The sequence below is a fragment of the Manis javanica genome, chromosome 1, assembly GCF_040802235.1.
Source record: "Manis javanica isolate MJ-LG chromosome 1, MJ_LKY, whole genome shotgun sequence".
NCBI classification, from domain to species: domain Eukaryota; kingdom Metazoa; phylum Chordata; class Mammalia; order Pholidota; family Manidae; genus Manis; species Manis javanica.
This window is the reverse complement of record NC_133156.1, coordinates 45,415,327-45,442,915: the sequence shown is the minus strand read 5'-3', so window position 1 is coordinate 45,442,915 and position 27,589 is coordinate 45,415,327. Positions and strand designations below refer to the sequence as shown.

Sequence of the window (27,589 nt, the reverse complement as noted above, 5' to 3'; positions counted from 1 at the left end):
AAAGATATGGAATCTGTAAATTTTTTATTTTAAATAGGTGGCCAATGATTATAGATAATTTAGAATCCTTCCTTTGATATTCTAATATAAAGGGTAACTCATTTGTACTAAGCTAGATTGAACATAAGCATGATTTGTTTTTGTTTGATTAGTGTCTAGTAAATAAATATCTGCTTCATCATGATATTTTGAAAAAATTTTAAAAATATTAATAAATCATGGCTCTACATTTTAAAGTGTGGATTACCTAGTTTGGGTATAAAGAAAAAATATATCTGAATGCACTGAAAAATATATTTCATTAAGAGCTGAATTGCATAGGGCATAAGAGGGAATGGACAGCTCCACTCATATGTTGACAGATCTATATCTACATCTCCCAACTTATTAGGTATGTTATTAAAATCTTCTTTAATGAAAGGAGCTTTTTCTTTAACGTTTTGCTAGAGGCTGTATTGTGTCTTGTTGAAATGTACTGTAATGAATATATTATAAAGGAACCGACCTGTAATTTAACCTTGGAGGAAAATAACTTCTAGAAAGGTACAGAGTTGTTCCACATTTCATGAAGACTGCCTAAGCAGGGCAGTGCAAAGTGATCGGTCTAATATCCATAACTAAAGGGAGTTAGCTTAATATGAATTTTATTTTAATTGATTTGTTCTCCAAAACTTTAAGTTCGCTTATTCTGAACCTCTACATTTGGTACTATGTTCTAAGTATCTATACTGTAGCAGACTGCGTTGAGCCAAATACAAATTATTTTTGTCTTAGTCCACGTAATTTGGAGTTCTAACTGAAATTAGACTACCCTAAGAGGATAACATATTCACAATAGCTCACATTCTCACAATTGTATTTAAAAAACTCAGAGTGAAAATACTGTTTCAGTGAGAGGGATTTCATTGACTTTTACTGAAATAGGTCATATTTTTACTATTATATAGTTGAATAACATGACTTTGGAAATATTGAAATAACTTGAATGATTCATGGCTCTTAATTTTTACCCAATAGCTTTTTAAAGGACTTAATGATAACATATATTTTTATAACAATAACTTACTCATTAAATTATATTTGCATGTTTAAAAGGTACATTTTAATAAGTGGAATAGATGGGATTCTTCATGAAAAAAAGTAGGCCAACTCTTAAGACATTGTTTTCTGTGTTTGAAATAATAAATGCTTGGCTTACTCACTTATAAGTTAACACATGATAGGCTCTTTCTAGTTCCTTCATATTCCTGAGTATATGCTTTCTATGAGTCAATCACTGTTCTAGGCCCTCAGCTATAGGGATATAGCCATTAATAAAATGGTAAAAATATTTGCCTTCCTACAGCTTACATTTTAGTGGGGAAAGAGATAACAGATAAATAAATCCAAAAATGATTAAAATTTCAAATATTGGTACCATGAAGAGGACAAGAAGGATGAAAGGGGGTGCTCTTCTAGGGGTCATGGTTAAGGAAGTTATTTCTATGAAGGTGTGTTGGCAGAAAAATGAAAGGCATGGCTTTGAAAGGTATTTGAAGACGTAATAAAAAGCCTTCTAGGAGAAGAAATAAGTGCAAAGATCCTGCATCGATCCAGGTGAGCAGAACCTGATACTCACAGAAAGGAGGAGTCTGGGTCAGGGGAAGGAGGGATCAATGTAGGAAAGGCCTGAGGCTGTGCCAAGGAGTCTGGCTTTTTTTCAAAGTGTAACAAACAGGAATTGACCAGTGTTGACTAGGACTGTACTGTGGTTCGATTTACAGTTTTTAAGAAGAGCACTCTAGTTTCTGCAGGGCAAGAACTGAGGAAGGGAAACAAAGGTGTTATTAGATTGTGGGCAAGTGATGAAATGGTGTGTTTTGTGGTGCCTAGGGTGCCATGGTTCAGCTGCTAAGTAAGACATAATACATTATTATGCCATTCAAAACTCCCAGTTTTTGTTTCAGTACCAGGGAGAGGGAGAAAAATGTGCTTGATGATGTTGATTACATCTAAAAGAACTCACTTAAATGATATGACTGGGAAGAAACAATCATATTTCAAGTTTAATCACTAGCCTACTTTTGACAGTTGTGAAAATTCACAATTATTTGAGCATAGTGTTTACATCAGGTACTGGGAAGGAAAAAAATGTCCTGAAAGGATTATTTTGAATGGTGGTCATTTATTTCTGCTATCTGACGAAAAGAAAGTAAATATACCATATAAACAGATAAGCAGAGATTAAGCTCTTAGATAGATCATTAAAAATGAAGATGAAAAAGAAAACCTTGCAATCACTAACCTAGCAACTCTATGTTGATGGATTCCCTAAACAGCAGCTCTGCACAATAAGGGCATAAAAATGATGGCTACATTTTTGAGTGTCACTTATTAAACATTCTGTTGGGTGATTTGCTTTATCCCATTTACTCCTCTCCTCACTCTGTGATGTGGGCATTGTTATTAACCATGTTGCTAAGTTGAGGGCATTTGGACACAGAATATTTAAGTAACTTGCCCACTCTTCATAGAGCCAATAATTGGTAGAGTTGGGAATCAAGCCTAGGTAGTTTTTATTTTAATCACTGTGCACTACTAGTGAATAATTTAATGAAAAACACATTAACCCAGTTTTTCTTGAAGTTACACATAACCAACTGATAAAGAGTTTTCCTGTTCTGCTGGTTGTTTTGAAATACAGACACAGTGGCTGTTTGGTAACAGTGTGCAGAAATGAGGTTGCTACAAAACAAATATATCCTGCTGCAGATGTATTCTGACCATTTTAAAGTCAGCGAGTCAATACAACACCAAAGACGTAAATATACCAAGTGACAGCATAATTAATCCTCCGTACACAATCAATGAAGAATAGCAATGTTTCTTGGGAAACGGAATATAGTAGAAGGAGCCTGAATTTTCCCTGAGCACAGATGTCTACTTGCCATTCGATGAATTCTCCCTAGAGGAGACTAACAAATACATGAAGGCTCTCAAGGATAGCCATAGTTGTAAATTGTGGGCTATAAAAATAATAATATAAATATTGTGCCAACATTTATAATTTATTTGCTGGACTCAGGTGAGAAACAGGGGTTAGTTGGCAGGTCTAATTTGAACTAGCATTGGCAAACCCATACTGCACAGTAAATCATTGCTTTCTGTGTTTCCCTTAGCTTAAAAACACGTAATAAAGCTCAAGCAAAGCTACTTTCCTTGGACAAATGGGGCAATGGACACAGATTTTTGTAATGTTACATTATGAAGTTATTGGAGTGCTAATACATTGACAGTTTTTCCTGACTTGTAGTGGGGTACTTTATGCACTTAGAATGGTGGGTGAAGTCATGAAAGCAAGAGATAATTATTTTTTAAAACATGGTTAATTGCATGGGGCTTTTTTGGCTGAAACTTACCACTGCAAAGTCAAAATCACTAACCGAAGGACATGGTGTTAGTGAAAAGTCATAAAGGGACACAGAATTAAATAATTAAATGACTGATTCAGTAAATTGAATAATTTATATATTAAAAAAAAGAATGTAGATCTTAAAAGATCTTTCACCTGATTTCAGCTCTGTCTTACACTTCACAAGTCATATTCAAGGCCTGTGGATAGTTCAAACAGTCCTTGCTACTTTAGACTCAAATAAAAGTGAGATGTGTGTAAAAGAAGGGCTGTATTGCTCTGTGTTCAATGATGTTTTCCAGTTCCTCCCTGGGCAACATAGTTAAACTTTTTAGTCTCTATGTACCTAAGTTGCCGCATCTTGTCAATTAGGGTACTAACACTTACCTTTGAGAGTTTTTTGAGGACTAATGAAAATATTGTGAAGCATGTCAGTTCTGAATACTGTGCTTTACAAAAAGCAAGAGCTCAGTAATTTTTAGCGTTGTACATTTACTACAGATCATGGTGATAAACATTCAGTTACTATTTACTGAATAAAAGGAATACATATGGTCAGAGGTTCCACAGGATCTTTATTAGATTCTCTTTAAAACTACAGTTTTCTATAGTTTGCAGGTTTGCACCAACTGACAATATGATGTGAGGCATAAAAAGACAGATTTACTATTTCTGTCTGATGATATCAGGAGAGCATATATGGAAATATTTGAGGGCTACCTTATCAGATGTACATCCTTTCAGATGTATATAACTTCACACTGTGTAAGCAAAGGGACAGAGTGGCAGAAGTAAAAGGTCTATTTGGAGAGCTCTTAGAGTGGATGGATGGTTAAATAAAAGGATAAGTTAGTGAATGTAATGGGGTAGGAGCAGCAGAAGAGGAAAGAAATGAAGCTTATCATTGTTAAGTAAAAAAAGTTTCCTGGAACATGGTGTTGAATAAATTAGCATTAAAAAAATTTTGGAGGAGGAGTTCGCTAAGTTTGGGTGTAAAAAGATCGACAAGGAAAAATATTTCCCCTTTGACTATCAATAATCATCTCTTTACTGTTTGAGCCCTGGGCCAACATAGTCTCTTATCTCTCAGAATGTGTATTTAGTTCTACATTCGAGATACAAAGACAGACAAACCATCTTGTCTTGGAAATATTAACCTGGCAGAGATCTGTCAGGTGGAGTGAACATTAAAAGGAGAGACCATAAAGGAAACAACTCTGTTATCCTAGTGGGTAAGTGGCAAAGGCCTCAGGAAGTATGATGACCCTCTGGAAATAAAATGAAAGACATGGGATGGAAGGGGGTAGCTAAGTATTACACACATTTGGCAGGAACATGATTGCTCATTTTCTTTCATGATTAGTTGAAAAGCAAATCATAAGTTGAACTATGGAAGATGTGTTTCAACCATCTCTGATGTGACTATTGCTGTATTATTACTGGTAGATTATAGTAAGATTCCTGAATTTCTAAAATAAAATCTTTAAAGTTGAATGTCTAAAAATTTTTGTGAGGTTTTAATATACCAGGGGTCTTTCAATAAACAGTAACATATGTCTTCTACTTGTCGGGAAAACATTGTTCCTGAATATTCTTATAGCACAAACTGTACTATTAGAAAATTAGTCCTGTAGACATAAGAAATTTCTTCTTCTTATATTTTGAAATAAAAATTAATTTCTAAAAATATTTAACAAATTATAAAAGGCAGGGCCTTCTCTTTTCAAATAAGTATAAATTATGTGTAAAGTTCAGCTTTGGGCCACATATTTTTAGAAATGTATGCATTTATCTCAGAACCTCTCCACTTTCTGAGTTAAAAAAAAAAACTTGCTGGCAAATTAACCATAAAATGTTCAAGAAGGTTACAACAGTTTAAATGTCAGTTTGTGTGCACTTATCAAACTCTTCAATGTCTACTGTGGATATGTTTGTTTGTATTTTTTAAATTTCATTACAAGTTTTTGAAAACAGAAAATTGCTTCAGATCAATGTGCTCTTGACTCCAGCATTTTCAACAATGGCTTATCTGTGTTGCTGTGGTAATGGAAATCAGAGGTATATGAGCATGAGCTTGGGTTCCTAGCAGACTTTGAAAAAAAAGAAAGAAACTCAGCAGATAAACCACAATAATTATGAATTCTTAAACTTAATGATGCTTATCCAATTATATCATTCAACTGTCCAAAGAAGCAAACCCTCAGGTCCATACCTATTTTTGTTATAAAATTATCTTTTTGAGGGGGACGGGAAAAGAGGAGGGCTTGTAAGATCAAGATTAATAGATTTAACTTAGAGAACAGTGTATTATTGCATGCCCTGTAATTAGATATGGAAAAAAACTCTGAGATTTGCCTCAAAACATAAGCCAAACATTTTCAAATTGGAAATAATTCCAGAAATGTAAGCCTAGGTCAGAATTTTCATTTTATTTCATCTTGGTCAGAATAGTACAGCATGAGTTAGGTAATACTTGCTTCTCATTAAAGTCTGTTAACCTGGTTAACAAAATAAACACCATGATGTAGTCAACTTTGACATAGACTTGTGTCTTCTGCTTAAACCATTCCTTATCACTTGGTCCCAACCTATTAGCCAGATTATTATCCTTAACCCTGTCCTCTCTCTTTGAAAAAATTCACCCATTTCCAGAATTCAGTGCCAAATCTTAAAGCTCTATTTCTACCTGTCTACTAAATTCTACCTAGAAATTCCATAAGCAACTCAAACTTCATATATTTAAAACCTAAGCATTTATCTATTCCCTAGTAAGGATCCTCTCTTGCTTTTAACCTGATTTCTAGTAACTTATCATGAAGACGCATTTTATGGGGACATTCCCCTCTAATTATTCACCTACAAATGAAACCCAAATGAGTTTTCTTAAATTTTTCCCCACTTTCAGGAAACTCCTTACTATTTAGGCTTCCACTGACTTTCAGTAAAATCACAGGAACTTCTACATGCTTAATAGCTTCTCTCTGCCTTCAATCTATTTTCTAGCCAAAGTGGTCTTGACAAATCCCATATGTTATCCCATCATTCACTCCCTAAAATCCTTCAGTGATTCCTGTTGCCATGGAGATAAAGTATTAAGCCCTAAGCTTGACCACAAGGCTCTTCATGAAGTGGCCTTAATATTAAGCTGCTGAATTTCCCAGTTCCCTCCTTTCAGAACTACTTCTCATTTCACAGAAAGGGTTTTTGTTTTTTGTTTGCATTAAATTCTGGATACATGAAGATACTTTTCATTAGCTCAATATACTGAATCTCAATTTAGTTTTTCTTCTATCATACAAGGCCACTAAAGCAGCATTAACAAAATAATGAAGTAAGAAGTTTGCATGAATACCCCAAATACCATTTTTTCTAATCTCTTACTAATGAAACAAAAACAGTTTTGTAAAGATAGTTGTGGTTATAAAATAGAAAAAATTTTGTAATTTTGCTCAGTTAACTTTTAATACACATAATTTACTCTACAATTCCCTTCCTGCAGTTAATGTCCTACTGAATTCTTATACACAGTTCTCTTATTTGTAATATCCAATGTGAAGCCTTCCTTGACATGCCTGGGAATTATAGATGGAAATTTCAATATTCCTTTCTCAGTAATGGATAGAAAGTAGGCAGAAAATTAGTAAATATAGAAAAGACTTGAACAGTGCTATCAACCATCTTGACCCAGTAACATTGAGAAAACACTCCACTCACAAAGAGCAGAATACACATTCTTCACAAGTGTACACAAAATATTCACCAAGATAAGATCATATTCTGGGACATAAAACAAGTTTTAATATATTCCAGAAGACTGAAATAAAATAAAAGTATGTTCTCTAACTAAACAGTGGTTAAATTAGAATCTAGTAACAAAATATTTTTGGAAAAACCCTGAAATACTTGAATATTAACACTTTCTAAATAACTCATGGGTCACAGAAGAAATCAAAAGGTACATTAGAAAATATTTTGAATTAAAACATACAATATCAGAATTTGTAGAGAACAGTAAAAGCAGTGCACAGAGGAAGATGCATAGCATTAAATACCTGTACAGATCTTGTTCAACTTGTGATGTGGCTACATCCTAATAAACCCATTATAAGTTGAAAATGAAGTAAGTCGAAAATGTATTTAGTACACATAATGGAAATAAAAATGGAACCTATAAAGTTATGAGAACAATTGTTTTGCTCTTATTTAATACCTGGAGGCCATCGTAACTCTGATAACAAAAATCAAAGACATTACAAGAAAATAAAATTACTAATATACTCATAATTATAGACATAAAAATCTATAACAGTATTTTAGCAAGTTATACCCAGCAATCTGTGAAAAGAATAAGAAGTCACAAACAAGTAAGATTTATTCCAGGATTGAATTATTTACCATATCAAAAGAACAAGAAGAGAATTCTTATGGTTATCTCAAAAAAGGCAAGGAAATATTTGTCAAAATTAAACACCCATTCATAATGAAAACCTCCAGTACACTAGAAGTAGGAAGGAATTTCCTCAGCCTAATAAAGAATATCTAAAAACCTACAGCTAGCCTCATACCAAGATCAAGAACAAAGCAAGAAGGTCCACAATCACCATTGCTATTCATTGTTGAAATGAAAACCCATGTCCAAACAATGGGCTAATACTCAGGGGGAAGCAACACATAAACTACTAACACATGCAACAATGTGGGTAAACATCAAAAGCCAGGAACAAAAGACTACATATATATAATTCTATTTATATATGACATTCTAAGAAATACAGAACTCTGAAATTTGAGGGCTAGAAAGTAGCCAAGTGGTTGCCAGAGACAGAGAGTGAGAAAAGTAATTGATGCAAAAGAGCATGAAGGAACTTTCTGGGGCAATGAAAATATTTTCTGTCTTAATTTTGGTAGGAGGTATACTATAATATGTATTTGTTAAAACACATCAAATTGTACAATTGAAACAGGTGAATATTTTGCATATAAATCATTTACCAAAAATACGATTTCCAAGGTTAGAAATTTTCTGAGGAAATTAATTGGATGTACTTAATCAAACAACAATGTGCTACTGAATAATATTAAGAGCATTCTGGGTGAGAGGTATTTAGCTACTGATTTTGCCTCATTCATTTTAGACAATTTGGGTCTAAAAATATTTACACCCATGATGTAGATGAAAAGAAGTGTGCTGGTGCTTTTATTAATGAAAGCATTTTTATTTATGATATAAATATTCACTTAATGAATATTATTCATTAAAATGTTGCAATTCTCCAATTTACCAGGCAGTCCAACTAAAAGAATCTATTATCTATCAAAGGAACTTTATATCTTCTTACATTGGCCATATATGTAGGGCAAAATAGTAACCTCTAAAATAGAGACAGTGTTTCATACTGTTTCTGATTAAGGACTAGGTATTCCCCAGACTGCAGTGAAAAATTTATTGGTTGTTATAGCCAGAGCAATAGATCCTAACTTATCTTTCATCTGACCTTAAATATAAATGAAAAACAATAAATTTATTTCAAGGTTGCACTGACACTAAGCAAAGCCAATTGAAATAGAGGCTTTAACCCTCTTGTAATTTATATTGTGAACCATGAAAAAGAAAGAAAAGTAAATAATTAGTTTTTCAACTGTTAAATTACCTTTAATAACAGAGGCCATTGTTATATTTTTAAATTTATTTGGGGGGAGGGAACAAAAGAAAAAGAACAGCATTCAGCAAAAATAAAGGGCAATTTGTCATCAATACATGTTCTGAAGTAGCGCATCATAAGCATATGGGACTACTGTTCGATAGGTATTCATTAACATTTCAAAGAAAGGTGAATCATTCCCTTACTGAAAAGCATGAAGACATCTTTCCTACAGGGGTAATATGGGAAAGAAAGGCATGTAACTTTTCCAGATATTAGTTTAAAGGTCACAATATTAGGGTAAAACTGTAAGATCTTATAGTTACAAACTAGAAATAATCAAGCTTGGAATAAGGCATAACTTTCAAAGAAGGTCAAGCCAATAACAGATACACAGCTATAGAATTCACTTGGAGAGCAATTCCTTGTAAACAAGCCAAAGCCTTGGGCCATGGGAATTTATAAAAATTGCTATATAATATACCACCATGTCTGTTTTATAGACATGCTTGGATAAGAAACTTTTCTTGTTGCCTTTGCTCCCACTGAAACTTGAATCTGAAAAATCCACAACTCAAGTGTTCCATTTCATTACTGTGTATTGATTGTTCATGTGTATCCTCCTAAGAAAGCAGAGAAACATGGTTGTCACAAATCCACTTATTTAAGACTGACAAAATCTTAAATTTTAATTCCTATGAACAGGAAGGAAAATTTTAAGTAGCCAAGCAAGAAAGGAGAATCATTTCTGTGCCTGACATCTCTGGTTCCTACCTACCAGCCTGTCCCTAAAACATGCAAAACTATTTTATGGTGAATAACAAAAGAGAAAGTAGAAGGGAAAATATATTTAGGGCTTATGTGAAGGTAAAACCATCTTGAAATGGGTTTACTTATGCAGAAATGGAAAACAAGTTACAGGAGCAATTGCCAAAGTTTTGGAACATTGCTATTTACTGCCTTGTCCTTCTTATCCAATTAGACTTGATTATAAAACTGAATTTCTAGAGAAAAAGCCATGGCATGAGACATGGGTTTTATTAGTGCAGAGTGGGGCAGAGGCAGAAGGCTATGCAACCAGCAATGCTAGTGTGACTTCTAGTTTTGTTTGTTGGAAACATCTCAGTCAGGACCAAGACAGCCGGCCTCTCGGTGGTGCAGTTCTGCAGTGTGACTTTGGAAGTTCTTCCAGGAAATTCAACTAAGGTTCTATTTTTTTCAATCTTCCTAAGAATCCACAAACTGTTTAATTAATGTAATAAATATGTTTCTGTTGTAACTAGATAGGGTGGTTTCTTTTCTAACACTGCCCTGTGAAGAAACCTAGTGTGTAGTGATAGAAAGGAACAGAGATAAGAAGCTGGGATGATACCAGTGACATCTGGCTTCCTGGTTCCAAGTGCACCTGCCACCAAGCAGCACACCTGTATTTCCTCTGGGGTTTTAACTTTTTGTTAAACCGGGAAAAAGTTGTTCCTGGCCTGTATCAGACAGTAAATGGCACTTGCTGATTTTAAATTGTTTTGAGTTTGGTTTCTTTGATTTTGATCATAAGAATCAAAGCTAATACAATGTATTTCACTAACCCCATCTAACTCCCTGTCAGAAAGGGACATACATGTACCTTAATGATCAGTATGCATAATAAGTATATTTTGTGACTGAAGCATATTGACTAGAAGAGGTTTTTATTGTTGATACTTCTATAAATGTGTAAATCAAAATATTTTATCTGAGTCCTTTTCTGTTATTTTATGAACTTTGAGTCAGCTTAGCCATACCCAAGGATAATCCCAATAATTACATTGATTAATTCCTCCAGTGGAAATACTAACAATGAAAGTTTACGTATATCTTGCATAGGCCAGAAAAGATTCCATTTCTTTAATAAATAAAATTAGCCACCAAAAATTGGTAATAGGAATCCAACAGATCCACAGAGAAGTATAATACCTTAGAGGCCTATATATATTTGAATATAATTTAACTACTGATTCACCCACTAATGTTTACAGCAAATCCCTCCTCTCATTTCCTTGGGGAATGTGCAAAAATTTCTCCAAGGGCAAGTACATGATGGAGAGAAGGTACTTGAAGGAGAAAAACAGTCTAACACATACAGAGACCAGCTAAGATCTTGACCTCATTTAAATGAGCTTGATCTTGTATGAGAGCTGAAAATCAGTTTAATCAAAAAACAAATAAATAATGTGATAATCATCAAATGTCTTGACTCACAATAAAACAATGAATCACCTGTACTGGAATGACAAGGACAAGGTTTAGCAGCACTACTTATTAAACTCCATTTTTTTGTGCTTATTTTTACTTTGGTCATAGGATTTAACCTTTAAATGCATATAAATAGAAAGCATTTTTCCAGTTTAAATTTAGACATGGAAAATCAAAGTGAATAAGAGATTATTTATATCTTCCAGCATGTGATAGCAGCATTTATAATTTCATATAACAATAGCTATCCCTCAATTGGTAAATCTCTGCCTGGAATAAATCAAATTTGTCATGTCCATTTTGTATTTAGTTTGTCTTGTGCTGTTACTAATGTGCCAGATTTGAAATCTCAGGGACCCTATATCTGAGCCATGAATTCCTATGAAAGATATTACTCATCTCTTCACATTCTATTTCCTATTTCCTACTTCCTACTTTTGTTTTTTTCTTCTTTTACATTATGGAAACTTCATCATATGAGTGACACCATCGAAAAGGGTTTAGTGGTTTTGAATTAGGATCTGTCCTGATGTGTGAACAGAGGAGAGGATGCCTATCTGGAGCAGCTTAAGAAATGTTATAGAAGTTTCCTTCTCTATAAACTTTCATAATTTATCATTCTCCCAGGTATCATAAATTCCCAACAGCCATGATTTAACCTATGGTATTGTCCTTAAGTCTCCAGGAGTGCTCTTTCAAAAAACAAACACAGGAGACAATTTTAAAAATAAGGCAAACAAACAAAATCCTAAGCCATGAACACAATTATAAGAACTGACTAATTGGAGATGTTACCATATATGTTTTCTTCCAAGATTCTTAGTGAAGGAAACAGGAAGAACTAGATTTTAACAGGAAAAGGGACATGTAAGTCTGGAGCAAGAGGCATTACTGTATGCTGCTTACTAAAGGCCAGGTTCAGCGTGGAGACTTGGTGGCAAGGAGGAAAGAGGGATGGAAAAGAACAAGAAAAAAAAAGATACAGAGGTCTCACTTTCAAGCATTCTTCTGTCAGCTCTACAGGTCTATTTTACATTAAACAGCTTCTAGAAAAGTTTTTACAATTAACATCTATTTACTGACTCCTGGTCTGACCACCCTTTAAGGCTATTTTCAATTGAATGTGCTAATGTCTCAGGGCATATTAAATTTTAATAAAGATTAAGTTCAAACTTCAGCATTCTTAAGTGAGAAATATTTAATAGGAGTAAAACCATACAAAATAGCTTATTTATTTAACTGGTGTTAATATGCATAGTCACAAAATTGTTGATAAAACAGTGAGGTGGAAAAAAATGTATATACATGATTCAGTAAGTGTTTTAAGGAAGGTTGTAAGGTAAATACCATTATCCTGACCCCCAAATCATAAATAGATTATTGATATTGCAAAGTAAAAATGAGCCATAGAATTCTGTTACCCAGATTCACATTTCTTCATTATAGAATGAAGATAACATCATAGTTTAAAAAGTATTCCAAACATTAAAAAATTGGTAGCAGAAAAAATAATTAAAATTCATTTTAAGAGATTAGAAACATACCTAGAAATATCCAGATCATATACACACATATACGTATATATGAAAAAGGAAGAAAAAGGAGGAATAATATATATATACATTCTCCATGTCTTTGTTATAGTGGTTTTTTAAAATAAATATTTACAAGCTTGTTAGAAACTATTTGAAATCTCCATAAAGGTTTACTCAAAACCATAAAATATTTCTTGTAACTCCTATTAACATCAAGGAATTATTGGTTGAGACTTACTTATTTACATACAAGCAAATTTTTTTCTCTTTAGAGATTATAAAAACTTTTTAAAAAGAAACACGTAAGGAATTAAAGATGGCAGTGTGAGTGGTGAGACAGAAACCTCTTCCAAAAGCCACATATAATATGAAAATATAGTTAATAAAACTAATCCTGAAAGAGCAACAGGAAAGAAGGCTGCACTAGACTGTATACACATGGAGAAAAGAACAGACCGCACGGAATAGCCTAACATACCAAAGCCATGATCTGGTGGGACCCAAGCCCTTCCCCCACCCCAGCTCACTGGCAAGAAGAGAAACAGAGCAGGGAGGGGGTGCAGGCCTGGGACTGCTGAACACCCAGCCCTGGAGGTCTTCTCTGAGAGCATGAACCTATATTACATGCTGCTCTGGAGATTAGTGGGGTTGTCAAGCTAAGACAGGCAGAGTACTTGAAAGATTGAGATTCCAGCCACTTGTGGAAAACAGTGATCCACATATAGCTACTTTGGGACAAAAGAAAGGCAGTCAGTCTGAGAGACTTCCTAACAGGGAGAGGGCTACTAAAAAGGCAAGGATTGCACAGAGCTTACTGCTGAGGAGAAAGGACAGATAGACAAAAGTGTCCGGGCACACTCTGCCCAGCAGGTTGGTAACTTTCAGGAGCTTCAGGCGCTCATTCCCCTGGCTGGTTACACAGCTCCTAGGCTCCCCACCATGACACACAGACTGGTGCACCTTCCTCCCGGTTGGTACCAGCTCAAAAACTGGCTGTTTCCACCATGGAGCCAGGCCAGCCAGAGGGAGGCCCGCCTATGGCAGATACAAGAGCAAAGTATAGAGGCTTCCCCCTGTGCACTCGGCCCACTGGCAATGGCAGTGGGGACAGGCACTGCAGCTGGGAAGCAGGAATAGCTCTCTCCTCCCAATAGGCACCAGAGCCACTCACCTGATACTTCCACCATTCCTTTGGTGGCTGAGCAGATCCAGAGGATAGAGCTTCTGGGCACTAGACGGTGCCACATACAAATATGAAATGTCAAAGGAATCTGGTTCAAATGAAAATCCCACGAACAACAGCAAGAGGACCAAGTGAAACTGAACTCATCAATCTTCCTGAAAGTTCAAAATAAAAATCGTAAACATGCTCACAGAGGTACAGAAAAATATCAAGACATCAGGGAAGAATGCAGGAATGAGATTCAATTGTTAAAAATATGGTATCTGAAATTAAATATAAAATGGAAGGATTTAAAAGCAGGTTAGATGAAGTAGAGGAGACAGTAAATGAAACAGAAATTAGAGAAAAGGAATACAGAGAAGCTGAGGCACAGATAGAAAAAAGGATCTCTAGGAATGAGAGAATTTTGAGAGAACTGCGTGACCAATCCAAATGGAACAGTACTTACATTATAGGGGTACCAGAAGAAGAGAGAGAAAAAGGGATAGAAAGTGTCTTTGAGGAGGTACTTGCTGAAAACTTTCCCAATATTGGGAAGAAGATAGTCTCTCAGGCCATGGAGGTGCACAGATCTTCCAATACAATGGACTCAAGGAAGACAACCCAAGACATATAATAATTAAAATGGCAAAGACCAAGGACAAGGGCTGAGAATTAAAAGCAGCCAGATAGAGAAAAAAGATCACATATAAAAGAAAACCCATCAGGCTATCATTAGACTTCTCAACAGAAACCTTACAGGCCAGAAAGGAGTGGCATGATATACTTAATGCAATGAAGCAGCAGGGCCTTGAACCAAAAATACTCTACCTTGCAAGATTATAATTTAAATTTGAAAGAAGGATTAAACAATTCCAAGATAAGCAAAAGCTAAGAGAATTTATATCCCACAAACCATCTGGAGTGTATTTTGGAGGGACTGCGATAGATGGAAGTGTTCCTAAGGCTAAATAGCTGACACCAGAGGAAATAAAACCACAGTAAAGAGAGCAGACCAATTAATTACTAAGGAGCTGCAAAATCAAATCAACTACACTCAAAGCAAGTCAAGGGATAGACAAAGAGTACAGAATATGATACCTAATATATAAAGAATGGAGGAAAAAGAAAAAAAGAATGTTTAGATTGTGTTTGCATACTAAGAGAGTTAAATCAGACTGTTAGATAGTAAGGAAGTTACCCTTGAACCTCGGTAACCACGAATCTAAAGCCTGCAATGGCAATAAGTACATACATATTGATAATCAGCCTAAATGTAAATGGTCTGAATGTACCAATCAAAAGACACAGAGTAATAGAATGGATAAAAAAATAAGATCCATCTATATGCTGCCTACTAGAGACTCACTTAAAACCCAAAGATATACACAGACTAAAAGTGAAGAGATGGAAAAAGATATCTCATGCAACTAATAGGGAGAAAAAAGCAGGCATTGCAGTACTTGTGTCAGACAAAATAGACTTCAAAACAAAGAAAGTCACAAGAGACAAAGAAGGACATTACATAATGATAAACGGGTCAGTCCAACAAGAGGATATAACCATTATAAATATCTACATACCCAAAACAGGAACACCTACATATGTGAAACAAATACTAACAGAATTAAAAGAAAAAAAAATCAATACATTCATTTTAGAAGACTTCAACACATCACTCACTCCAAAGGACAGAAAAATCAGTATGGAGACAGAGGAACTGAACATGTTAAAACAGGTGGACCTAACAGACATCAACAGAACACTCCACCCAAAAGCAGCAGGATACACATTCTTCTCAAGTACACATGGAACATTTTCAAGAATAGATCATATACTAGGCCACAAAAAAAGCCTCACTAAACTCAGAGGGATTGAAGTTCTACCAACCAGCTTCTCAGACTGCAAAGATATGAAACTAGAAATAAATTATGCAAAAAAACAAAAAAGCCCACAAACACATGGAGGTGTAACAATATGCTCCTAAATAACCAACGGTTCAATGACCAAATAAAAAAAGAGATCGAGCAATATATGGAGACAAATGACAACAATAATTCAACACTGCAGAATCTGTTGGACACAGCAAAGGATGTGCTAAGAGGGAAGAATATTGCAATACAGGCCTACCTCAGGAAAGAACAATCCCATACAAATAGTTCAAACTCACAATTAATGAAACTAGAAAGAGAATAACAAATGAAGCCCAAAGTCAGTAGAAGGAGGGACATAATAAAGATTATAGCATAAATAAATAAAATTGAGAAGAATAAAACAATAAAATCAATGAAAGCAGGAGCTGGTTCTTTGAGAAAATAAACAAAATAGATAAACCCTTAGCCAGATTTATCTAGAGAAAAGGAGAGTTTACACACATAAACAGAATCAGAAATGAGAAAGGAAAAATCACTATAGACACCAGAGAAATACAAATAATTATTAGAGTACTATGAAAAATTACATGCTAACAAACTGGATAACCTAGAAGAAATGGACAGCTTTCTAGAAAAATACAATCTTCCAAGGCTTACGCAGGAAGAAACAGAAAATCTAAACACACAAATTACCAGCAACAAAATTGAATAGGTAATCAAAAACAATCTAAGAATAAAACACCTGGACCTGATGGCTTCACCACTGAATTTTATCAAACATTTAGTGAAGACTTATTACCTATCCTCCTTAAAGGTTTCCAAAAAGTAGAAGAGGGGAATACTTCCAAACTCATTCGATGAGGCCATCCATCATCACTCTCATATCAAAACCAGGTAAAGACACCACGATAAAAGAAAATTACAAACCAATATCATGATGAACATAGATGCAAAAATTCTCAATGAAATATTAGCAAATCAAATTCAAAAATACATTAAAAGAATCATCCATCATTAACAAGTAGGATTTATTCCAGGGATACAAGGATGGTACATTTGAAAATCCATGAACATCATCCACCATATCAAGAAAAAGAAGGACAAAAACCACATGATCATCTCCATAGATGCTGAAAAAGTATTTGACAAAATTCAACATCCATTCATGATAAAAACTCTCAACAAAATGGGTATAGAGGGCAAATACCTCAACATACTAAAGGCCATATATGACAAACCCACAGCCAACATCATATTTAATAGTGAGAAGCTGAAAGCTTTTCCTTTAAGATCATGAACAAGACAAGTATGCCCACTCTTCCCACTTTTATTCACCACAGTTCTGGAGGTCCTAGCCATGGCAATCAGACAACACAAAGAAATAAAATGCATCCTGATTGGTAAAGAAGAAGTTAAACTGTCACTGTTTGCAGATGACATAATATTATATATAATAAACACTAAAGAATTCACCCCAAAACTACAAGAATATCTGAATTCAGCAAAGATGCAGGATACAAAATAAATACAGAGAAATCTGTTGCATTCCTATACACTAACAATGAGCTAGCAAAAAGAGAAATCAGGAAAGCAATTCCACTCATAATTACATCAAAAAGAATAAAATAGCTAGGAATAAACCTAACAAAGGAAGTGAAAGATTTATACCCTGAAAACTACAAGACACTCGAGAGAAATTAAAGATACCAATAAATGGAAATACATTCCTTGCTGACGGATAGGAATAATTAATATTGCCAAAATGGCTATCCTGCCTGAAGCAATATACAGATTCAATGTAATATCTATCAAAATACCAGCAGCATTCTTCAATGAACTAGAGCAAATCGTTCTAAAATTCATATGGAACCACAAAAGACCAAATTGCCAAAGCAATCCTGAGAAGGAAGAATAAAGCAGGGGGGATTCTATGCCCCAACTTCAAGCTCTACTACAAAGCCACAGTAATCAAGACAATTTGGTACTGGCACAAGAACAGACCCATACATCAATGGAACAGACATAGAGAGCCCAGATATAAACCCAAGCATATATTGTCAATTAATATACAATAAAGGAGCCATGGACATACAATTGGGAAATGACAGCTTCTTTAATAACTGGTGTTGGCAAAACTGGACAGCTACATGTAGAAGAATGAAACTGGGTTATTTTCTAAACACATACACAAAAGTAAACTCGAAATGGATCAAAGACCTGAATGTAAGTCATAAAACCATAAAACTCTTAGAAATAGGCAAAAATCTCTTGAATATAAACATGAGTAACTTTTTCCTGAATGCTTCTCCCTGGGCAAGGAAAACAAAAGCAAAAATGAACAAATGGGACCACATCAAGCTAAAAAGCCTCTGTACAGCACAGGAAACTATCAGTAAAACAAAAGGCATCCTACAGTATGGGAGAATATATTTGTAAATGACATATCTGACAAGGGGTTAACATCCAAAATATATAAAGTACTCACATGCCTCAACACCCAAAAAGCAAATAACCTGATTAAAAAATGGGTGGAGGATTTGAACACACAATTCTCCAAAATGGAAATTCAGATGGCCAACAGGCATGTGAAAAGATGCCCCACATTGTTAATTATCAGGGAAATGCAAATTTAAACCACAGTGAGGTATCACCTCATACCAGTAAGGATGGCCAACATTGAAAAGACTAGGAACAACAAATGCTGGCAAGGATGTGGAGAAAGGGGAACCCTACTACACTGCTGGTGGGAATGTAAGTTAGTTCAAACCATTGTGGGAAGCAATATGGAGGTTCCTCAACTAAAAATAGAAGTACCATTTTACCCGGATTCCACTCCTAGGAATTTACCCAAAGAAAACAAGTTCTTAGACTCAAAAAGACATATGTACCCCTATGTTTACTGCAGCACTATTTACAATAGCCAAGGTATTGGAGCAACCTGTGTCCATTAGTAGATGAATGGATAAAGAAGAAGTGGTGCATATACACAATGGAATACGGATAGGAATAATTAATATTGCCAAAATGGCTATCCTGCCTGAAGCAATATACAGATTCAATGTAATATCTATCAAAATACCAGCAGCATTCTTCAATGAACTAGAGCAAATCGTTCTAAAATTCATATGGAACCACAAAAGACCAAATTGCCAAAGCAATCCTGAGAAGGAAGAATAAAGCAGGGGGGATTCTATGCCCCAACTTCAAGCTCTACTACAAAGCCACAGTAATCAAGACAATTTGGTACTGGCACAAGAAGTGCCATAAGAAGAAAACAGTTCCTACTATATCCAACAACATGGATGAAGCTAGAGGGTATTACGCTCTGTGAAATAAGCCAGGCAGAGAAAGACAAGTACCAAATGATTTCCCTCATTTGTGGAGTATAACAACAAAGCAAAACTGAAGGAACAAAACAGCAGCAGACTCACAGAGTTCAAGAAGGGACTAGCAGTTACCAAAGGGGTGGGTGGGGTGGGTGAGGACGGCGTGGAGGGAGGGAGAAGGGGATTGAAGGGTATCATGATTGGTGCACATTGTGTGTGTGGGGTCATGGGGAAGACAGTGTAGCACAGAGAGTCAAGTAGTGACTCTGTGGCATCTTACTACACTGATAGACAGTGACTGCAATGGAGTCTTGGGGGAACTTGATGATATGGGTGAATGTAGTAACCACATCGTTTTTCACGTGAAACCTTCATAAGAGAGTATATCAATGATACCTTTAATAAAAAAATATAGTGTGGCAATTCTTAAAAGAAAAAAAAGAAACGTGAAAAGCATAATCCTACAACTAGTGGCTCATGAGTGGATCTCATCCCCCACCTGTGTATACAATCCATCTACTCATTATCTGAGGGGATCTGAAATCCACAAGTAGACCAAGGTACCAGGAACCAGAGAGGCCATGTTCCTACCTACAGCAATTTTGCCGCTAGACAGTCCAGCCTCTTCTCCTTCCACATTCAGGAGACTGCTTACTGAGTTGGGAGTGGCTACAATAACAAAGGCTCCTCAGGTGATTTCCATCTGTGTCCTCTTGTGGAGGAGAAACATTCACTCAGCAGTTGCTTTGTGAGAAAAAAGCAACATCTCACTTCTTTCTCTTTGTTTGATTATTGTAAATGATTATACTTTAAAATGATGATGGCACAAAAATGTACAGGAGAAGTGTCACATTGTTTTATATTTCATTCCATTTTTAACAGTTTAAATAGTATTGCTGTGTGTTCTCTCATTTGACTCTCAGAAACATCCTGTGCTGTATGCTGTATTGGTTAAGAAGCTTTCATTTGTAAGTAACAGAAAATCCAACCCAAAGTAGTTTAAGACAGAAAAAAAAAATTGTCGGTTCATCTACATAAAAAACCCAAGTATTTTCAAGCATGGCTTGATCCAAAGTTCAGATACTGATTAATACTCCTAACTTTCCTTGGTTTCATTCTCATATTCATCCTCCCATATCCAAGTTCTTTTTGATTGAGCCATCTTGCCCATCTTATTATTGTAACATGGTGTCCCACTTACGCATTTATTCATCGTGACCAGAGGCATTTTGGTGTATTGCTTGATTCATATTTGATAGCATATGCATCAACATAAATCACTCTGAAGCTGGATTTGAAACCCACCTACACCACAGGGAATTCAAGAGACAGTCCTGGCACTTCAAATGTGGATGCTGATTCTGAAGAACAAGGAATAGCAGGTAAAACACTTTCCTGCAAAGGAGTATAGTTATCTTTGACCCAATACTTGAAGACAAAGTAAGGCATCCCACAAAATTAGGAATAAGCTTGCTCTTTAAGGATAAAAGCAGGTAAAATTTATTGAGTATTTAACTGATGTCAGAAACTGAGCTCTGTGCTCTATTTGCATTGTATTCAATTTTTATAAAAGCTAGTATAAAACAGTCATCACTACAATCATCATTTAATAGCAAGGAAACTAAGGCTTAGAAAGTTAGCAAACTGCCAATGTCAAACAGATAGGAGGTAAAAGTGAAAGAAATGGAGGCAACTTTGAATCCAGTAAGTCAAACAGAGGATCATGTACTTAAGCACAACTCTATCAGTGCATGTCCGTAAGAGCCCAGATACACAAAGCTCCCTAAGAGAGAGGCAGGCACACCTTCCTGGCTGAAGATATGGTCACCAACCTAAAGACGTAGACATTACACACAAGGAGGTTGGGAGAGGTACTGAAATGTGGGAAAACGATGAAGGCTGAACAGCACAGATACGGCCGTACAGTAATGGGAAGTCCCCTTTAGCTGACAGGCCTTGAGTATCCAGTCCCAAGAAAAGACCATTCCTAAGGTAAAGTGGAGGATTTCAGTTTCTGGACACTCAAAGTTTAAATTTGTTGAACTCTTTTTGATCAAGCTCTCATCCTCCAAGGAATCTTCTGATAATGACTTGTTTTCCATAGGTTTTCCTTTAAGAAGAAAATGAGCTGACATAATGTTCCAAACTCTAAATGGCTATTTCCTTTTCTAAATGATAAAGGGGCTGTCTGCATGACTGCATCACTGTCCGAGGAGCCACTGTCCAGTCTTCATCCCTCCAAGCCCGTAAGGCAAATTCCTACTCTGGACAAATTCTCTATGAAGACTTTTCTGAAACGTGCCTAACATTTCCTCCTGGAAAATCCCTGTGTTACTATGTATCTTTTTGTACATCTGTAAAACAAAGCTCAGGGAAACAAAGTTAACTAATGTAAAAGGTTAATGAACTATAGGGCTAGGGTCAAAGCTCCAGTTTCTGACTTTAATGCCTAAGATACAGCTTTCTTTTTTATATATTTTCAATTTTTAAGAATATACATATTGAATTAAATATAATGCTATGGCCACCAAAATTTACAACATTTAGTCTAAATAATCAACTTGAAGAGGTACAATTTCTTAGAAGACTGCCATGGCTGCTTCTTATGAATAGATTTTAGTTTTTAGAGAAGTTTTAGATTCACAGAAATATTGAGTAGAAAGTACAGAGGGTTCCCATACATCTTCCCCCGCCACCCACCCATACACAATCATTCTCAATCCCCGCAACAGTTCTTACTATTATTAATATCTTGCATTAGTGAGGTACATTTATTAAAACTGCTGAACCAGTAATGATACATTACTGTTAATTACAGTCCATAGTTTACAATGGGGTTCACATTTGGGTTTTGCCAAATGCACAATGGCACATATCCACAATTACAGTATCATACAGAATAGTTTTACTACCCTAAAAATATCCTGTGTTCTACCTATTCATGCCTCCCCACCCTCCACTGCCTGAACCTTGGTGACCACTGATCTTTATGCTTTCTCCATAGTTTTGCTTTTTTTCAGAATGTCATGTAGTTAGAATCATATACAATATTTAGCCCTTTCAAACTGGCTTTGCAATTAGTGATATGCATCCAAGCCTGCTCCATGTCTTTGTATGGCTTTATCAAGAAATCCTGGCTCATTTCTTTTTATCACTGAATAGTGTTCCATTGTATGGATGTACCAAACGATATACACCCAGAGTTTATTTATTCACTGATTAAAGGGCATTGTGGTTGCTCCCCATTTAGGGGAATTATAAATAAAGCTGTTGTAAATATTTATATAAAAGATTTTACATAGACACAAGTTTTCAACTCCTATAGGTTAATATCTAAGAGCATAATTGCTTTATGAAATGATAAGACCATGTTTAGTATTGTAAGAAACTGCCAAGCTGCCTTCCAAAGCAGCTGTACCATTATGCATTCCTACCAGCAATGCATGAGAGTCCCTGTTGCTCCACATTCTTGTCAGCATTTACTGTCAGTGTTTTAGATTTTAGCCATTCTAATAGTGCACTGATGAGCCACTTAATTTGCAATTACCTAATGACGTATGATATTGATCATCCTTTTTCATGCTTATTTTCTATTTCATATCTTCTTTGGTGATATCTTTTACTCACTTTTTAATTGGGTTGTTTTCTTATTGTTGAGTTTTAACAATTCTTTGCCCTTTCAGATACACCTGTACCACATAGGTGTTTTGTAAATATTTTCACCCAGTCAGCAGTTTTTCTTCTCAGGCTCTTAATAGTGGCCTTCACAGAGCAGAATGTTTCTACTGTGTTATCTTCTAGGAGTTTTAAAGTTTTGTTTTACATTTATGTCCCTAATCCTTTTTGAGTTAATGTTTCTGAAAGGTGTAAAGTTATTGTCTGTATTATGTTTTTTTCTTTCTTTTGGAGGTTGTTCCAGTAGCTTTTGTTGAAAAGATTATCCGTTCTCCATAGAATTGCCTCTGCTCCTCTTTTATAGATCAGTTGACTATACATGATTGTTTTTTATGAGAAATGGGTTATATATTTTTTGTCATGCCACTACATGAATAATTGTCTGAATGTGCTGTGTACTGTGTTAATACTGAGAGTGTTTAGCTAGAGTTAATGAAAACCACCTGAAATCATTTAAATTTTAAAATAAGCTACAATTGGACAATGCCTCTGATATAACTTTAACGACCAATTCTTGCTAAAATGAGCAGTATCTATCATGTTCCATGTAGGGATAGAATGCCTCAACTAATAATTTCTTTACTGTTTTTCATTTGTGTGCAAGATATATAGTAGCTAAACAAATCCTGACTATAGATATTAACCATATAGTGGCAATTCTGACTATGCAGAAATACTAATGAACACTTAGAAGCTTGGTTAAGGGCATCAAAGGTACTGTCTTAGAGAATCTGGAAGTCTCAAGGCCACCTGGGGAGGTTATGATAGAAAAGAGCTGTATTAAGCAATTTTTTTAATTAAGGTATCATTGATACACACTCTTATGAAGGTTTCACAAGAAAAAAACAATGTGTTTATTACATTCAACCTTGCTATTGAGTACCCCCCCACCCATGCACCAACCATTGTGGAAAGCAATATGGAGGTTCCTCACAAAACTAAAAATAGGAATACCATTTGATTTGGGAATTCCACTCCTAGGAATTTACCCAAAGAAAACAATTCTCAGATTCAAAAAGATACATGCACCCCTGTATTTATTTCAGCACTATTTACAATAGCCAAGATAAGTAAGCAACCTAAGTGTCCATCAGTAGATGAATGGATAAAGAAGATGTGGAACATATAAACATTGGAATACTATTCAGCCATAAGAAAGAAACTAATCCTACCATTTGCAACAACATGGATGGAGCTGGAGGACATTATGCTCAGTGAAATAAGCCAGGCAGAGAAAGACAAGTGCCAAATGATATCCCTCATTTGTGGAGTATAACAACGAAGCAAAACTAATGTATTAAGCAATTTACACAGGTTACTAGGGCTTTGTTCATGTTCCTTTTCCTTCTCCCTTTCTCCTCCTATGTCATTTGATTTCATTTGCATAACTACCTTATGAAGAAATGAATCTGGGGTCCTTATAACCATTAGCATTGCAGCATTGATCAAGCTGTGGAAATCAGAACCCAGTAATTAAAATGCATATAGGTAGGCAGATGTAGATATTATAAATTATGCCTTCACAGACTCAATATTATTTTGGTACTAATGAATTAGTGCCTGGAAGGCAGGTGACAGATGAGATTGAAGAGATATGAGTTGCAATGTGCTGCTGGAGTTCATGTCTAATACCCTTATTTTTGAAAAGTATTCTTTCTCCTTTATTAACCTTTTACTATAAAAAACAAAGACCCCTAGCAATTAGGCCCAATGCAAAACGAAATTGCAGGGCACTTTGTTCAAGTATTCTTAAGAACTTAAAGGTGGCAATAGCAGAGCACTAAACCAAGCATGAAGGATTTCTAAATATGGGTCCTGTGCAAGTGTACAGGTCCCATGTCAATGAGACCAGTCTTATCCATCTCAAACATCTAGATTATATAATTCATATTCTCTCTCATCCCACTCAACATTAATATGTTGTTTTCCTGAAGTCTCATGGCATTTCACTACATTAGATCTCCTGCTTTCATACATTCTTTTACCTTCATCCCCCCAGGACTCCCTAAAACACTACTCCTCCAACAGTTAAAATTAGGACTGTGACTCTCAAGTTAAAAATGTGTTGTGTGCATTGTTACGTCATAAGTGGCCAGATTTTACTACCGGGAAGATCATGGTGGCATTACTATTCTATTCACAAACAAGCCAATGCTTTTTGTCAAATAACAAGTGAAGCAGTTCTTTTATTTTTTTTCCAGAAAGATCTGTATAGATATTTCTTTAAAAAGATGCTTTCTTATCTACAAAATGAGCTGTGCACAGATTTGCTCATTTCCTTACACCCTTTTTATCTATCAAACCATTTTCTACCTATGTCATGTAGCTATCAATATTTCCCATTGGCAACTCACACCAAAACGGTATCATATTGACATCATTAAAACATCCAGCATACACACACACACACACACACACACGAGTGGGCATATACACATATACGTGTAATTTCTTTTTATGAAAAATGGGTTTGAAATTTCTAAATGAATAAAAATAAAAATGAGAAATTATGCTTCAGGATGATATACAACGGGACACACTGACGTAATAGCATTTATCCAACAAATATTTGTTTATATTTCAAATTCAGCTGCAAAAGCACCTTGTAATTACAAAGACGTCTTGTAATTCAGTTGCAAAAAAAGATGAGCATGGCTCCTTCCCTCAAGGAGCTCCTATTCTAGTTTTAAAAGAACAATAAATTCTATACAGCAGAACTCTGGGGGCAGAGAGAGCACATTGTAGCCCTATCCCTGTCTTGGGAATCTAGATAAAGTTTCACCATGCAAATCAATTTTGTAGGTGACAAAGAGCCAGCCAGGCAAAACTGGGAGTGGAGGCTTTGAATTGAAGCTCCAGAGTGACTTAGGGGAGAACAGTACTTCCAACTTGTCAATGTTGAATTATCTACCCTCATTCTACTGGACTTAACACTTGCCTTATTCATTCATTTCTCTTGGATAAATGATCTCCACTTGGCTTCAGGGCACCACATTCTCCTGGTTTTTCTCTGCCTCACTGAAGCTTTACCAGAGCTTCCTCTTCTTCAACCTTTAATGTCAAGGCCTGAGGACTTAATCCTTTGGTTTCTTCCCACCTCTACCTACAGTGATGTGTGCCTTTGTGACCTCATCAGTCTCATGGTATTCACTGGCATCTCTACCCACCATGATGCCCAGCCTCTGTCTCTAGCACAAGCCTCTCTATCATATCCAGATTTATATGTTCAGTTGCCTCTCCATTTCTCCATTTGGAGGTCTAGCAGACAGAATTAACACAATAATGGCCAAAATTACAATCTCAGTCCCTTGACCTGATGACCTGACCTTGCTCTAATTACACCCTTCCCCACTCCACTTCAAGACAGCTTCATCTTTATCAAAACCTTGCAGTTATATTTGACTTCCCTATTTTTTCACACACCAACACCTCTGTTTGGAAGCCCTGCTGACTCTACTTTGAAAATACATCCTGAAACCCGCTCAAAAAGAGAGCAAAGAGAACAGTTCGCAGAGATAGGACAGCTAATCATCTTTCAATGTACGAGAAGATGGCCAATTTCACTCATAATGAGATAAATGAAAATTAAAACCACAATGCAATCTATTTCTCATGTATCATGTTGGCAAAAGTTCAAAAGCTTGACATAACAGTCTGTTGGCAAGGCTATGGAAAACTGCCATGTTCATATATTTGACATTAGGAGTGCAAAAGGGCACAGCCTATGTGGAGAGGAATTTTGCAATACTGAGCAGAATTACAGATGTTTATGTTTTGGTCCAGTAATTCTATTTCTAGGAATCTAAATTGGATATACATATATAAATTCTTGCTAAAATGTGTATATATATATATAAATTCTTGTTAAATACACATACACAAATATCTATATCTCATAAGCCAGAATTATTCAGTAACAAAAGATTGAGAACCATTCAAAAGCCCACCAGTAGGAGTTGGTTGGATAAATTATGGCATATCCACAGCATAATGAAGTGCTTTATAGTTATAAAGAATGAGGAAGACATCATGTATGGATGTGGTGTTTGTGTGTGTGATTTAAATAAAATTAACAAAGTTCAAAACACTGTGTATACTATGCTATTTTTGTTTAAGGAAGAAAAATAGAACACGAAAAGAACACAGGAAGACTAAAGCAGAAGATAATTTTAAAAAAATAGTTATCTATAGCAAAATTCAGGAAACTATGGTCCATAAGCGAAATACAGCCTGCTGCATATTTTTATAAATTCAATTTTGTTCTGTGTGAAAATGGATAAAGGAAACCTCATTTAAAGTGGAGTCAGGAAGCCCTGAAGGGGGAGCTCCTACACATATACCACTCATTGCAGCCTGCATAACCAGCAAGAAGCAACAAGATAAACAGTTTGACAAGCAAGGACACATTGCTCACATAGGAATTTCATCTCCTGCTTTTAAGAAAAAGAAGGACCATCCCTCCCTCCCCCAGAAACAACACAGTAACCACTGCTTGCAGCCAATGAGAAGCCACGAAACCTCAATCTCTTATCCTTCTCCAATGAACACTTGCTCAAAACAACTCTTGGCAGTTTCCCCCAAAAACCTAATGAAATCTGACCTTCCCTTTGTCTCTTCAGGCTTGCCTATATAGTTCACTATAACTGGCATGTCTTGAATTGCAATTCCTCTGCTGTACCCAAATAAATTCATTTTGCTAGTAAAAGAACTGGCTGTTTTATTTTCAGGTTGATATTGCATAGTGATCAGAAG

At 35.6% G+C, this 27,589-nt stretch overlaps 1 long non-coding RNA gene across 1 annotated transcript in view; it reads right to left on the bottom strand.

The window, feature by feature from the left end:
- LOC140847960 (uncharacterized) overlaps window positions 1–25,934 on the bottom strand; it is a 252,862-nt gene extending 226,928 nt beyond the window's left edge. Inside the window, exon 1 of the long non-coding RNA XR_012128324.1 lies at window positions 25,776–25,934. This is a non-coding gene — a long non-coding RNA (uncharacterized lncRNA). The remainder of the gene's footprint in view (window positions 1–25,775) is intronic.
- Window positions 25,935–27,589: the final 1,655 nt, after the last annotated feature.